This window comes from Anthonomus grandis, chromosome 10 (genome assembly GCF_022605725.1).
Source record: "Anthonomus grandis grandis chromosome 10, icAntGran1.3, whole genome shotgun sequence".
Classification (NCBI taxonomy): domain Eukaryota; kingdom Metazoa; phylum Arthropoda; class Insecta; order Coleoptera; family Curculionidae; genus Anthonomus; species Anthonomus grandis.
Genome location: NC_065555.1, coordinates 29,548,191 through 29,561,086, shown reverse-complemented (window position 1 = coordinate 29,561,086; position 12,896 = coordinate 29,548,191). Strand labels below are relative to the sequence as shown.

The 12,896-nt window shown below is 34.4% G+C and overlaps 1 protein-coding gene across 1 annotated transcript in view; it reads left to right on the top strand.

The window, feature by feature from the left end:
- Positions 1 to 12,896, top strand: part of LOC126741745 (aryl hydrocarbon receptor protein 1) — a 417,955-nt gene that overhangs the window by 238,596 nt on the left and 166,463 nt on the right. The gene's annotated exons all lie outside the window — the stretch shown is intronic.

Sequence of the window (12,896 nt, the reverse complement as noted above, 5' to 3'; positions counted from 1 at the left end):
ATTTTATTTTTCTTATAATACACATAATATGATTTTGGTTTATGTAATTATATATTCTTATATAATTAGGTTTGGTCAATTTTTTACGTTACTTTTTTTAGTTTTTTTATTTTAAATAATTCTGCCTTGCTAACTGTAATTTTTAAAAACGGTGCTTTATGTTTCAGCAAATTTCTTCATTTTGTTTTTGTTGAAAGATATTTTTCCTTCTAATGCCTGTACTCTATTGCTATAAATATATATTTTATTCCTTTAAAAGCAATAAAATTCTATTGTTTATTTATTTTTTACAGAATAATAATATCAGCATGCTCATTTTGCTTGTTGTGTATTTTCTCAACCTATTATAGCTGTTTATAGTTTTTAGAGTTCAAACTATTAAATGGTATTAGGGAGGCAATTCGGCGGTACAATGTAGGGATTTATTTTGAGTTACATTTAAAAATAAATTGATTCCTTGCTAACCCTCTTATTAGTGGTACTGGCGATATTAAATAAATTCCTAGATCTCCAGATTTGTACCCAAACCACTCATATTTTGTGGGTTTCTGTTAGAAAGACTATTTCTTCTTCTTTTGATGCTGTCTTCTCATTGAGGATTGGCGACCACATTTGTGAATACGTTTGTGTCTTGTGTCACAACATTCATTTGTGTTCACTCTTTTATATTATGAAGCCAGAATGTTTTTCTTTCTTTCTATTCTCTTCTTCTTCTCTATTCTTCTGTATTTCTACCGGCGAGGTATATCGCAACTTCTTGGAACAAACGCTACGACAGTTTTTGGAGGATGTACCATTGGCTGCAATAAATGCAATGTGATTTATGTACAATGGCGAACCAGCGCATTTTAGCATTTTGGCTTGACAGTTTTTAACAATAACATACAGAGATCGCTGGATTGGTCACAATGGACCTCACGTACGGCCTGCTCGAACTCAAACCTCCTGCATTATTTTCTATGGGGACACCTAAAGTCATTAGCTCATACTACACGAGTAGAAAATATAGAAGATTTGAGAAATCGGATAATTGCCGGATGTCACGCAGTCAGACACAATCATGGTGTTTTTGAAAGTGTTTGGGATAAGGAGAAGATTGGATTTTTGCATTTTAGCGGGGAGTAGTCATTTTAAGCTGTTCTTGTAGATTAAGAAACATTACATGTAATTTTTGGTAATAAATAAATAAGTCTTTATTTCCAATGGTCACCCACTTGCAGGAAGTGCAGAAAAAAAATACAAATCAAAACAATAATAACAGAATAAAAATTAAATGCAAAAAAACAAAGTAGTAAAGTAAAACAGTTAAAACTAATTTAAAGAATAAACAAAAAGAAAAGAAAAATAAAAAAAGAACTCAACATACCTTTATGCCACACTTCTAAATAACAAACAGCATTAGACAGGTACTTACAGGTTGTAATACTGGGTTATTGATTGAGTAGCCTCAGCACAGAAGATAGCGTATCAACAAATAGATCTATGTTGTAGTTACAAAGCGTATTAAACAAATTACATATGTAAAAAATCGGAGCTCTCTTGAAAATATTATTTAATGCTCTGTTGCAATAAAAAGTGCGAGAATTTCTGGAGTTTATCCTTGGGACAATGTACCAAATCTGATTTAGGAGTGAAATGCAGTCTATTTTGTTGTTTACTAGCTTATATAAGAAAGTTATAGCCGTTGTCACACGACGATCGAGTAAGGTTTTCATATTGAACCGTCCAAGCATGACATTTTGGCAAGTGCCTCTGGCTGGATAAACGCCATCTTCCCTATAGTGCAAATACTTTATAAACCTGCGTTGTATATATTTAACGTTTTTGATTTCAGTTTCATATATTGGATGCCATATAAGTGACGCATACTCGAGTCTTGAGCGTACAAAAGATTGATATAATAATAGTACCACGCTGGTATCGTTAAAATTACGACAATTTCTAATAATAAACCCCAAAGACCTGGATGATGATAGTACAATATTCTGAATGTGGCTTTTAAAGTCAAAATTTTCATCAAACGTTACACCCAAATCCGTGATTTCATGGCATCTTGTTAAAGGAAGATTCTGTATATGGTAATCATATTGTATAGAAGTTTTATTTCTACAATAGGAAACAAGAAAACATTTTGATACATTAAGAAAAAGTCTGTTATTCTGACACCAGCTATTAATACTATTTAATACTTCTTGAAGATGTTGGCAGTCGGCTAAACAGTTAATTTTAGTGTAAATTTTCAGATCGTCGGCAAAAAGCAATTTATAACAAGAGATGATTAATGCGAGATCGTTAATAAACAATATAAACAACAAAGGACCCAAATTTGCTCCCTGGGGAACTCCAGATTTCACTATATATTGAGAAGAATGAAAGCCGTCGATCTCGACAAACTGCCTACGCCCATTGAGATACGAGGAAAGAAAACTTAACAGACCTGTGGAACAGCCCAGATAATCCAGTTTTTTTAATAAAATTCTGAGATCTACCTGACCAAACGCCTTCTGAAAGTCCATGTAAAGGACATCTACCTGACCTCTAGCATTAAGCGCCTGACACACATATTCAGAAAGACAGCTCAGGTTTGTGACACATGATCTCTGCTCCACAAACCCGTGCTGATCGATAGAGATGAAAGATTTAACTTGATTGTACAGTTGTTTATGAATACAAATTTCAAAGAGCTTGGAAAAATTGCATAAAATAGATATAGGTCTATAATTTCGAAGCTAAGATCATGTTCACCCTGATCTACCCTAGCATTAAGTTGCGCCTTCACATCTTTATAATAACTAATTTGTTTGGGAGTTTTATCGTAAGATATGGTTACATTTTTATAATATTGCGAATCACGAAGTTTTTTGCTGTTTTTTATTAGTTTATGGATCGTATCTTCTCCTGGGAGTGACACTTTAATTGGTCGCGGTGTGTTTCTTCCAGGATCATATTTGCCCAACCTGTGCATATCGAAATCATTGATCTGAGTGTCGGAAGTGATTGTCTTCATTATATTCTTAATATCCTCTCGCTCTTTGCGAATTCTTTGTTCTTTATTTTCATTAGACGAGGGTTCCTTTAGATTAAATATGATCAAATTTCTCTTACGGATATTACGCTCGTTGACCTCCGAAATAATTTCCTTAAATTGGGCTGGTACAATGCTTGTAGGAGCGCGACTATTGGTTGAACTGAGTTCTCGCAATTTACTTTCGAGCTCAGTAATTTTGGCCATAAGTTTGGATGTTTCTTCCTGAATGATAGATTTAAAATTAGACAGATTTTCCATTCGGGTCTCACAGCGAGCACAGACAAATTTCAAGGCCCGTGCTCTTTTCCTCGTAATGCGGGTATAGTCATCGGTTGATAGCCCGGCGCAGGACGCGTGCATGGTGCCTTTGCAGGCATCGCACTGAATTGCGTTGCGTGCCTCAACACGGCTGGTGCAGTAAAATAAAGAATTGTTATTGTCATAATTCTTTTTTGCCCCGTATTTTCGAAACAAAGCATCAAAAATCATAAAGGGCAAAGTATACTTAGAATATTCCAACGAATATTCTCTTAAATTTCTTCCGCATGTTTAGTAAACACCCTGTTTATTTGTCATTATAGAGAATTACTACATTACCTATGTATGCCACTTTACGGATCTTGATAATCTTAAGCCGGGTACTCATTGATGAACTGCAACTGTAACTGCAACCGTTACTGTATCAAGTTGATCCGCATTGTCCGCCAGTTAGTTCGCCTAACAATGTCGATAAGAAAAGAAGTAATTGCAGTGCTAAGTATATTTGGATAAACACATTGATAGAAGATAAACGTTCCCGATGATGGCATGCGATTTCCCAAAATAGAAGTAAATCTTTATTACTTGCAGCTTTAAAGTTTCAGTTCATATTTCTGGTCCTGTTACAAGGCAAACTTGTTGCTTCGACGTCCACGGACCAACTATGCATTCCTTTGTGATCGGCTCGTATACACCAGAGAGGTTTCAGTAACGGTTGCAATTACCATTGCAGCTCGTCAATGAGTACTCGGCTTTAAGTAGTTTTCTTTCATATCGAATGCACCTTAATACTTCTTCATGGGTCCAGAGTATCTATAGCTTGCGCCTATATATCCACATCTCGAGCGATTCTAGCTTTTTGAGAGTTTGGGCTTGTAAGGTCCAGCTTTCCATTCTATACAGTAACACCGATCACACATAACACTCCATGTGTCTTAATCTTAGTCTAATTCGCAGGGACAAACTTTTATTTGTAGTTTCTAAGAGTAAGAAATAAATTTCTTTCAAGCCATTTCGGTCTATTCCTAGATATTTGTATTTTTGTACTCGCTTTACTTGTTTTCCATTTAGTATAAATATTACGGTTTTTACTTATCCCTATGAAATTTGCTATGTTGATGATAAGTCCTACTTCTTCGCATGCTCGGTTAACTCTTTGTAGTTGGATGTGTAACATTTCTGCATTCTCCGTTAACATTGCAGTATCGTCCGTCATTTTAAGATTAATAATTAGTGTCCCTCCAAACCCACCTCTTCTCTTCTCTCCTCCAATACCTACCGAAACACTAGGAGTATAAGTTAAACAGGTGCGTGGACAGGACGCAGCCTTTTCGGACGCCTTTCTGTATTTTGATTTCGTTCGTCTTCATATCTTCAACCTGCAGTACTGCTGTTTGGTTCAAGTAAAACTTCTTTATTATGCGTATTTTGCTTTGATTTAAATTAGGTTTTCGATAAGTTTGTTATATATCAAAGACCTTTCAGAAGTCTATCAAATACATTTTATATTGGCTAAGAGCACGTTGTGGGCAGTAGCATCGCCCGCACCTGAATAGGTTTTTACGCTTTTTATACTGTTTTTTTATACTTATTTCTTGACACTTCTCGATAATGTATTAGATTCCTAATAGTGTTGTTTAGATTGTCACAGGATCATGTCCAGGTGTAAAGTCGTCAAGGGGGCAGTACATTGGCAGTACATTACAAGGTATTTGTGATTACCAACTCCTTTTCCTAGCAACACTGTATGAGTATGTTACCTCTTTTATGTTAACTCCTAAAGCAAAATCCCCCACAACGTTTCGAACTATACTTTTACCAGCTTTGGCATTAAAGCTCTCTTGAGCTGACGTTTCTCCAGATTTTTCATCCCTTGTATTCATCCACTTGTATAAGATTTTACAAATAAATGATTTGTTATTTTTCCAGCCAGTTCTGATATTTCATAGTTTTCTCCGGTTCAAAGTTTAATTTTCATTCTTATTCCTTTTCCCGTTCCTGTTTCACCCAGGGATTCTTCACATCCCTGTCCTATCAAAGAGATGCTGGGGACTAGAAGCCATTTCTTTTACTACTCATCATTGTGAAGTAGTAAAAGAGATCTCTTGTACTACTTATCATCATTTTGAGAATTTACACTATAGTAGTTTCTTCTTGCTTTTTACACCATATTGCCGCAGCCGAATTAATCTTATGTATTTGATGCCTATGACTGTCTGTGCCAAGCCTTTAGGGACAATATTTGTCAATAGTTTTGGTTTAGTAATGTCTTAGTTGCTGCCCTATGACATGGAACATAGATCTTCCGCCTCGTTTGTTATTGGACATCCTTCCGTCTCCAGGTCCTTGTCCACTTTCGCATTCAAGGTTATACCTCGTCTCATCTGAGTTCACCAACGTGAAGGTGAAACTTGACTTTTAGGTAGGAGGGGCTATCTAAGCCGCATCTGAATAACCCCAACTGAACCCCTTAAGGATATCCTTTTCCAAACACGAATTTAGGCAAGAAATTTAGAGTTGCGAGAGAAAATTGTCGAATATGCCAATTCAATTTCATCAGAAACTTGTTTGGCAGCGCGAAATATCTTTTATGATAAATGTACTTATGTTTAGCGAAAAAAGGAGGTATGTTTGAGTCTTAATTCTTTTTTAACGTTATTTGTAAAAGTTTTAACTTTATTTTTGTATAGTGCTTACATTTTCGTTTTGGGCGATACAGTGATATACGTAAAGCTTGCACTAGAACAATGTTTTGAAAAAGCCCGAACTTTTACTGCAAGTAATACAGTTACCCCCAGGCAGACGCTTACTAATACAGAACACAAATATAGAGAAATGCCTGTTGTCTAATGCAATTCCGTTGACAGGTTTATTGACATTGTTGACAAGCACGCGGGTGACATCTTGAGTTGGGTTGGGTTGGTTTACGTTGACTGACTTGGGCTATTAGGAAAAAGTTACAGAATTAAAAAAATCTGCCTTCGGGAAATGTAACTCTCTTGATAATTTCATATTTAGCAAGTGTACTCACATAATTTAAATATATTTTAGTTCTAAAAGGATTTTAATGTTAACTCTTATAAATAGCCTTAAAATAATTGTAGATATTTTTAACTTCACTTAACGAATTTTTGAGCCCACTAGGATAACTCCTAGTATAAGCGGTTATTCTATTATTGACATGACAATTGCAAGCAACAATCTATCTTCATTAAACTTTAAATTATTAAAAGTTTCATTATTGACAATAAATTTTAATTATTAACAATATCTACCTGATCACAATCCGATATACTCTATTTTTGAGAAACTCAATATTGATATTTAAAAAAGAACCAGATTTATCAGAATTTACTACATATAAATCAATTCTCTAGCAGGTGTTCTAATTGGATAGAATGAAATCTATGATACTTATAAGACAGATAAAAAAAACCCTCGATTATATAAGTCTATTTGCACCAATAAAACTAATTATTTCTTCTTTTCTTCAAGTAGGGTAGAGTCGGTGAATTGTGCGCACCTAAGAAAAAACCTTGGTATTTTAGTAAATATGTCATATAAAAATTTGAAGTTTGGCTCAGATGTTTTTCTTTTTGTGTACTATAAGCCGAGCGAATCAATTAGTACCAAGAAATATATTGTAAAATTAAGGACAAGATTAAATGAAATCTTGCCGTACGCACGATTACCCAGCCTATGCGGTTAATCGAGCGCAAGCAGAACGTGGTAAATTAAAATAGTTTGACAGGAGAAATAAAAAACATATTGCGTTATATATTTATTAGGATCCAAAAGACATAAAAATAATACAAACTAAACATCGCAAAAATCGCAAACGTAACCTTCCAGGGAATCAACACCAGTGCAAAGGCCATGAGCCCACCTGCTGCAGGTTGAACATTGAAACCAATATTCACCTTTTCTGCTTGTGTCATCACAAATTATGCATCTCTCTTCATTGTTTGCATCCATGTCATCCAATTCATTATCATCACATAATTGACTATCAGAGATATCTTCTTCAGACTCGCTCTATTCAAAAACTTTTCTTTTAACTGTCCTTTTTTTAATTTTTACCAGAATGTTTTAAAGTTAGCTTAGCATTTTTTTCTAATTTTTTTTTATTCCTTTCCTTTTTTCTCCAAGGCTGTGTCTATTTTTTCCTAAATTGCGGCGTCTAACAAAATTTCTTTATTTGGGGTTTCCGTTAAAATTTGTGACTTTTGTTTCTTCCGACGTTGAACTTTCCCTGTGCCTGATTTATTTGGAATTGGATTCAATTCCTTAAATGATACTTCAAGCTGCGAGCTAATGGAACTGGTATTTAGAAGGGGAAATTCTTTGTTGAGAAGTTGAAGTAGCGGAGTCCAATTTAACTTGCTGAAAAGCTGTGGAAGTGCTTGGAACAGGTGTTTCTGGCTGAATTTTAGAGGCGTTTTCCGAATTCTCTTCGTCCAATGTTATTGCTGGCATATGATGAGTAGATGGCAAAAAGCCTTCTTTTGTAAATTTTTCTGGCTGAAAAGGTCATATTCCTGAAGCTTTAAATCCCGCTTGGGCTTGATCCATCGTGGTAGCTTGAACATAGGCTATATGGAAGAGCAAAACAAAGGTATGAACACAAAGTCACGGTCTCATCAAACCCATGTAATTTTTTTAGAAGCTACACGTGTTTCGCTCTTATTGGAGCATCATCAGGCCTAAAAAATAAATTAAGATACTTTGCACAAAAAGAACGCTTATAAATGATGATAAAACTCATTACCTAGACCTACACAGATCACACTACAACTAACAGCAAAAGAAAAGCTAGATTAAGTTAACAATTTCTACCATAGATAAATGTATGCTTAAAAAATAAAAAATGAAAAAGTAAAAATGTAAAATATCACCAGTGGGGAACGATCCAGCAACCTTTAGATTCATAGGCGCGCGTCATAGGCCACCAAGTAACATAATCAAACATAGGGAACAATCAGAACCATATTACTAAGTGTGAATATAAGTAAACAATATTAACAATAAAAACCAAAAATATATAAAATCGAAAAGGAAAAGACTTTTTTAAATTCTTCGAGAGAGGTTGTTATAAATGAGGTGAGGTTCAAACGTGAAAATATCGTTCACACACACAAGGACAGGGCTCTTCTTAGCTTTAGTTATTTCCATTTTTTCTAACAAGTCCAGTTTTTTGCCTTTTGAGCACTCATGCAAAATATCCGCTCCCTGAGTTAAAAAAAACCATGTGAGGAGGCCAATAAATGATTCGCAAACGCCGATTTAGTTTCAATCATGTCAGTATCCCTGTACCTATCCACCAAACTTGTATGTTCCTTTATTTTGGTGGAAATTTTTCTCCCTGATTGCCCTATGTAAATGGCAATACAGTCATTACATCTTAATGAATATACTCCTGATTTTAAAAAGAAAGGGATTCTTCTTCGTTTCTGGTAGGGAAGAGCTCTGCTAAATCATACGGTGTAATTTTTGAATATCGTAAGAAGTAGTTGTCACATTGTCGATTAAAAACTGCTTTAAGAGGATCATAAAATGTGAAATCCAAAGGCTGTAAGCGATGCGAGGTATGTGGTGGTATTGTCAGCAGTTTAATCCCATTCAGGCTACAGAATTCATAAATTTGGATAGAAATGTGGCTTGAGTAATTATTCAGTATTACCAAAACTGGTTGATCTGTGGAAGGTTTAACAGTTTCTTTGAAATGCTGAAGCCAGTCATAAAATAATTCTTCATTGCTCTAGCCGGATTTAGAGCAACTATACTTTGCATGCGGCTATCTCCGAAATGCTGGCTATGCGAGCCCTGAGAAAAATGAACATTGGGAGGAACATAGCAGATACCAGCTGCATTAAAACAAAAAATTACAGTTATTATTTGTCCCCTTTCAGCAGAAGTCTATGCTCCAAATTGTTTTACGCTCTTAGGTCCAAGACGTTTACAAGGTTTTGAACGATAAAAAATTCAAGTTTCATCCACGTTAAAAATGTTATCATCTTTAAAGTGATAATTTTCATAGTTTCTTTAGGTTAGCAAAGAATTGGTTAATTTGTTTCCCGTTGAACGCAGATATTCGGTTTATACTTGTTGGTTCAGGTTTTCTTAGCGATAACTCATCATTCCTCTTTAAAAATTGATAGTACCAATCTTTACTTGCCATTTTCGTTGTGGGGTTAAAGTTGTTTGGGATTTTGTTAGCTAATGCGAAATCATATGCTAGTCGATGAAGTTCAGTTCTTGTGACACCATAAAACAACTTTGCCAATTTAAACACATTGCTAGACTTGCTAGACTCGTTTTTTGGTCTTCTGAAAAAGTAGAATGACGTCCCATGTGAGGCCCATTTATATCACGCCCTTCATCATAGTCCTTCTTTCTTTTGCGAATGGTAGATTCAGGAATTTTAAACCTACTTTCGGCATCTCTAATTGCGCCACCGTTCTCGACAAATTTTAATGCCAATTTAATTTTTTCTGTAGCCCACGAGCCCATATTTCATTTGCGATTATATTTTGGCACCTGAAACAATAAAAAAAACAAGGTATTTCAACAAAAATAAATTTAAAGAGTCGAAGGGCACCCAGAAGATATGAAAATTTACCAAAAAAAAAGTGGCATGTAATTTACTTTAAATATTTATTTGTTAAATAGCTCCACCAATAAATAAAACCACATTAACTAGTTTACACCAAATTCAGAAACAAAAACAGCTCTAGAAGCAGTCCAATCTCTTATTCACACACACACACACACACACACAAATTAGAGTAAACAACCCGAATAACCGCCAAGTGAAATAACATACGCGATTATGGGTATAAATGCTCCGTCGGTGGCGTTACTTTAACTAATGCTTAATAGGTGTCACGACGTGTATAGATTTGACTAATAAACCGATTGCTTCTATTGATATGACGCGCACTATTAGCCGCCGCGCACGATTACCCGACTCTCCTCTACCTATCCTTTCGGATGTTGGGAATTATATAGACTAAGTTAACTATTTTTGTTACAGCTTTGAAACAGTTTTACCGGGCTTTTTCTAAACCAAGTCCGTAGGTTCTTTCTGTGAAGGTCCAGGATTCTACACCATACAATAAAACAGAAAATACATAGGATCTTAAGTGTCTTACTTTCGTGTCATGAGATATGTTGTGACTTTTGAAGATAGCACCCATTTGGTGAAATACCGTTATTGCTTCTCCTATACGTCATTTTATTTCTTGTGCACTGTCCCATTGTACATTTTTTATGGTTCCAAGGTAGCAGTATTATTGAACACGTTCAAATCGAGTTTCGCCGATATTCTTTAATCTCTTTTGCTTATGATTATTTGTTTCGTTTTGACAAATCCAAATCACTTGATGATATGGATAAACTTAAAAATATGAGTCAGGTACATTTGAAAGTACATTTGAAAAAGTCGTAATCAAGGTCGAAAGTCTTGTAAAAAGTCTTGTAGGGAGTAGAGGGCCTTATCAGTACAATACAACGTTTTGTAAATATAAATGTAAAAAATATAAGGAGATCTTGATGTTGCTTGCATACCTGCCTCAATAGACGTTTGATTTCTTCGATTTCTTCTAATGTATTTATAAAAAATACTTAAGGACCGATGAAGAGGATGAACTAATATCCAAGATCATCGTCCTCCAAATTGTCCAAGATCTTTTAGACCTGTGTCATCAAGTAAAAATGTCCTAATAAGACTGTTTCTTTTTATAGATTTACACTATCCATCTTTTTGACAAAAATCTTCTCCTGCATATTATATGTTAAGCAAAACACGTGTACAGAGAATAAATAAAACAAAATAAAAATGTTTGGTGAAGTAACAAGAAGATTTTTATTTAATACTTACATCAATTTTTCCAGCTATACTATGATTTTTACGTAATTATAAACAACCAAATTAAATTTCTAAGATACACATGATTAAAACAAGTTAATCAACCCACATGGAAATTTTTATTTGTCTAATAAATTTTATCTTAAAAACATATAGGCACGTACCTACATAAAATACATTACTTAAATTCTCATTCCATTTATCCCAAAGTTCAACCCCCGTATCAGATTAGTATCATTCAATTCCGGTACACAATGGCAACTATGAACCTATAGAGACCACCAAACAATGGGTTTTAAGGGTCTTACACGTGTCGGAGGGCCAGGCAAGTGCTTTCAGGGTCGATTATGTACCAATAAGGCCATTATTCGGATATATATAGAAATAATTGACCGTGTAGATTTGGTTGGTTAACTTCGGGAAGTATTAGTTGTAGATCTGTTGTGACGTTTTGGGAGATTTATCTCGAAATGAATAGGCTGTAAATTGTACGTTGATCGTGGAAAGATAATTATTTTTATATTAAATAATTTATATATTTTTTATTAGTAATTGAGGTATTTGTCTTCTTAAAAGTGTTGGTTATCTCTTTTAGTTTTTGATGAAGAGGGAACTGTTATGTTTTTTGTGTTTCTACTTCTTCACATTGTTTAGATAACCATGTGTTTTTTGCCTCTCTAATTCTGCGAGGAATGTTTCTGTGGATTTCAGTATATACTCCTTTGCTTGTCTCCTTATCTCTTATCTATTATATCCAGAGTCTCATTGATTATTCACTCTTTTATCAAGCGCATCAATATTATATTTTTTGGCTTTTGTTCGGCAGTTTCCCTTAAATCTAAAGTTGCCTATTAATGGAATTGTGATCTGATGCGAAGTCGGCTCCGGGATAAGCTGCCACTCCCTTAATGTTATTGTGCAATTTTTTGTGGATCAGGAGGTAATCAATTTGATTACCAATTATTGGTCTCTTATCATTTTCAGGGGATTTCCATGTGTATAATCTTATGGGTGGTAGATTACGGTATGTGTTCGTGATGTCGAGCTCTTCCTCTTTAAAGAGTTGTGTGAGCTTTTCTGCCTTTTCATTACTCCTTCCAAGTCCAAAGATGATAAAAGACTCCCAAATAGTCTAGGCGAATTGTACTTTTTAGGGAAAAAATTGTTATCCGGAAACTAACGACGGGAAAAGGTTTGGGGGGGTGGTATCAGGAACGAGAAAAAAATTCATGAAATAAAAAAAAATAGACTTGCCATTTAAAAATGTGCTCAAAAGTGCAAAAAACTAAAAAAATGTTTACAATAATTGTTAAGAATTTGTTTAAGTTTTTTAAAAAACAAAAAATCTGATTACACCATTGAATTCTACGGGAAAAAAAATACAAAAAAACATATATTTTGTTATTTGATCGTAAAGTTAATTTCTTGATAATATTACTATAAACATTCGATTGCATTGATATACTTAATACTCCGGCTACTAAGGGGCGTGGGATCTCATTGATTTTACTATTTTTACGATTAAATTTCATATTACTTAATATTTTATAATGTGCTGAGTCTATTTTCGAAGATTACTGTGCCCAAATTCGCTTTCTTCAAGGCCGTATGACTAAATTTTTGGCAAAATAGATAGTTTTTCCTAATGTTCCAAAAAAAATTAATACATTATCGGCTTACCAACTTATAATAATGCATTTTAATATTTAAAATTGAAATAATCAATCACAGTATTTGATTCGA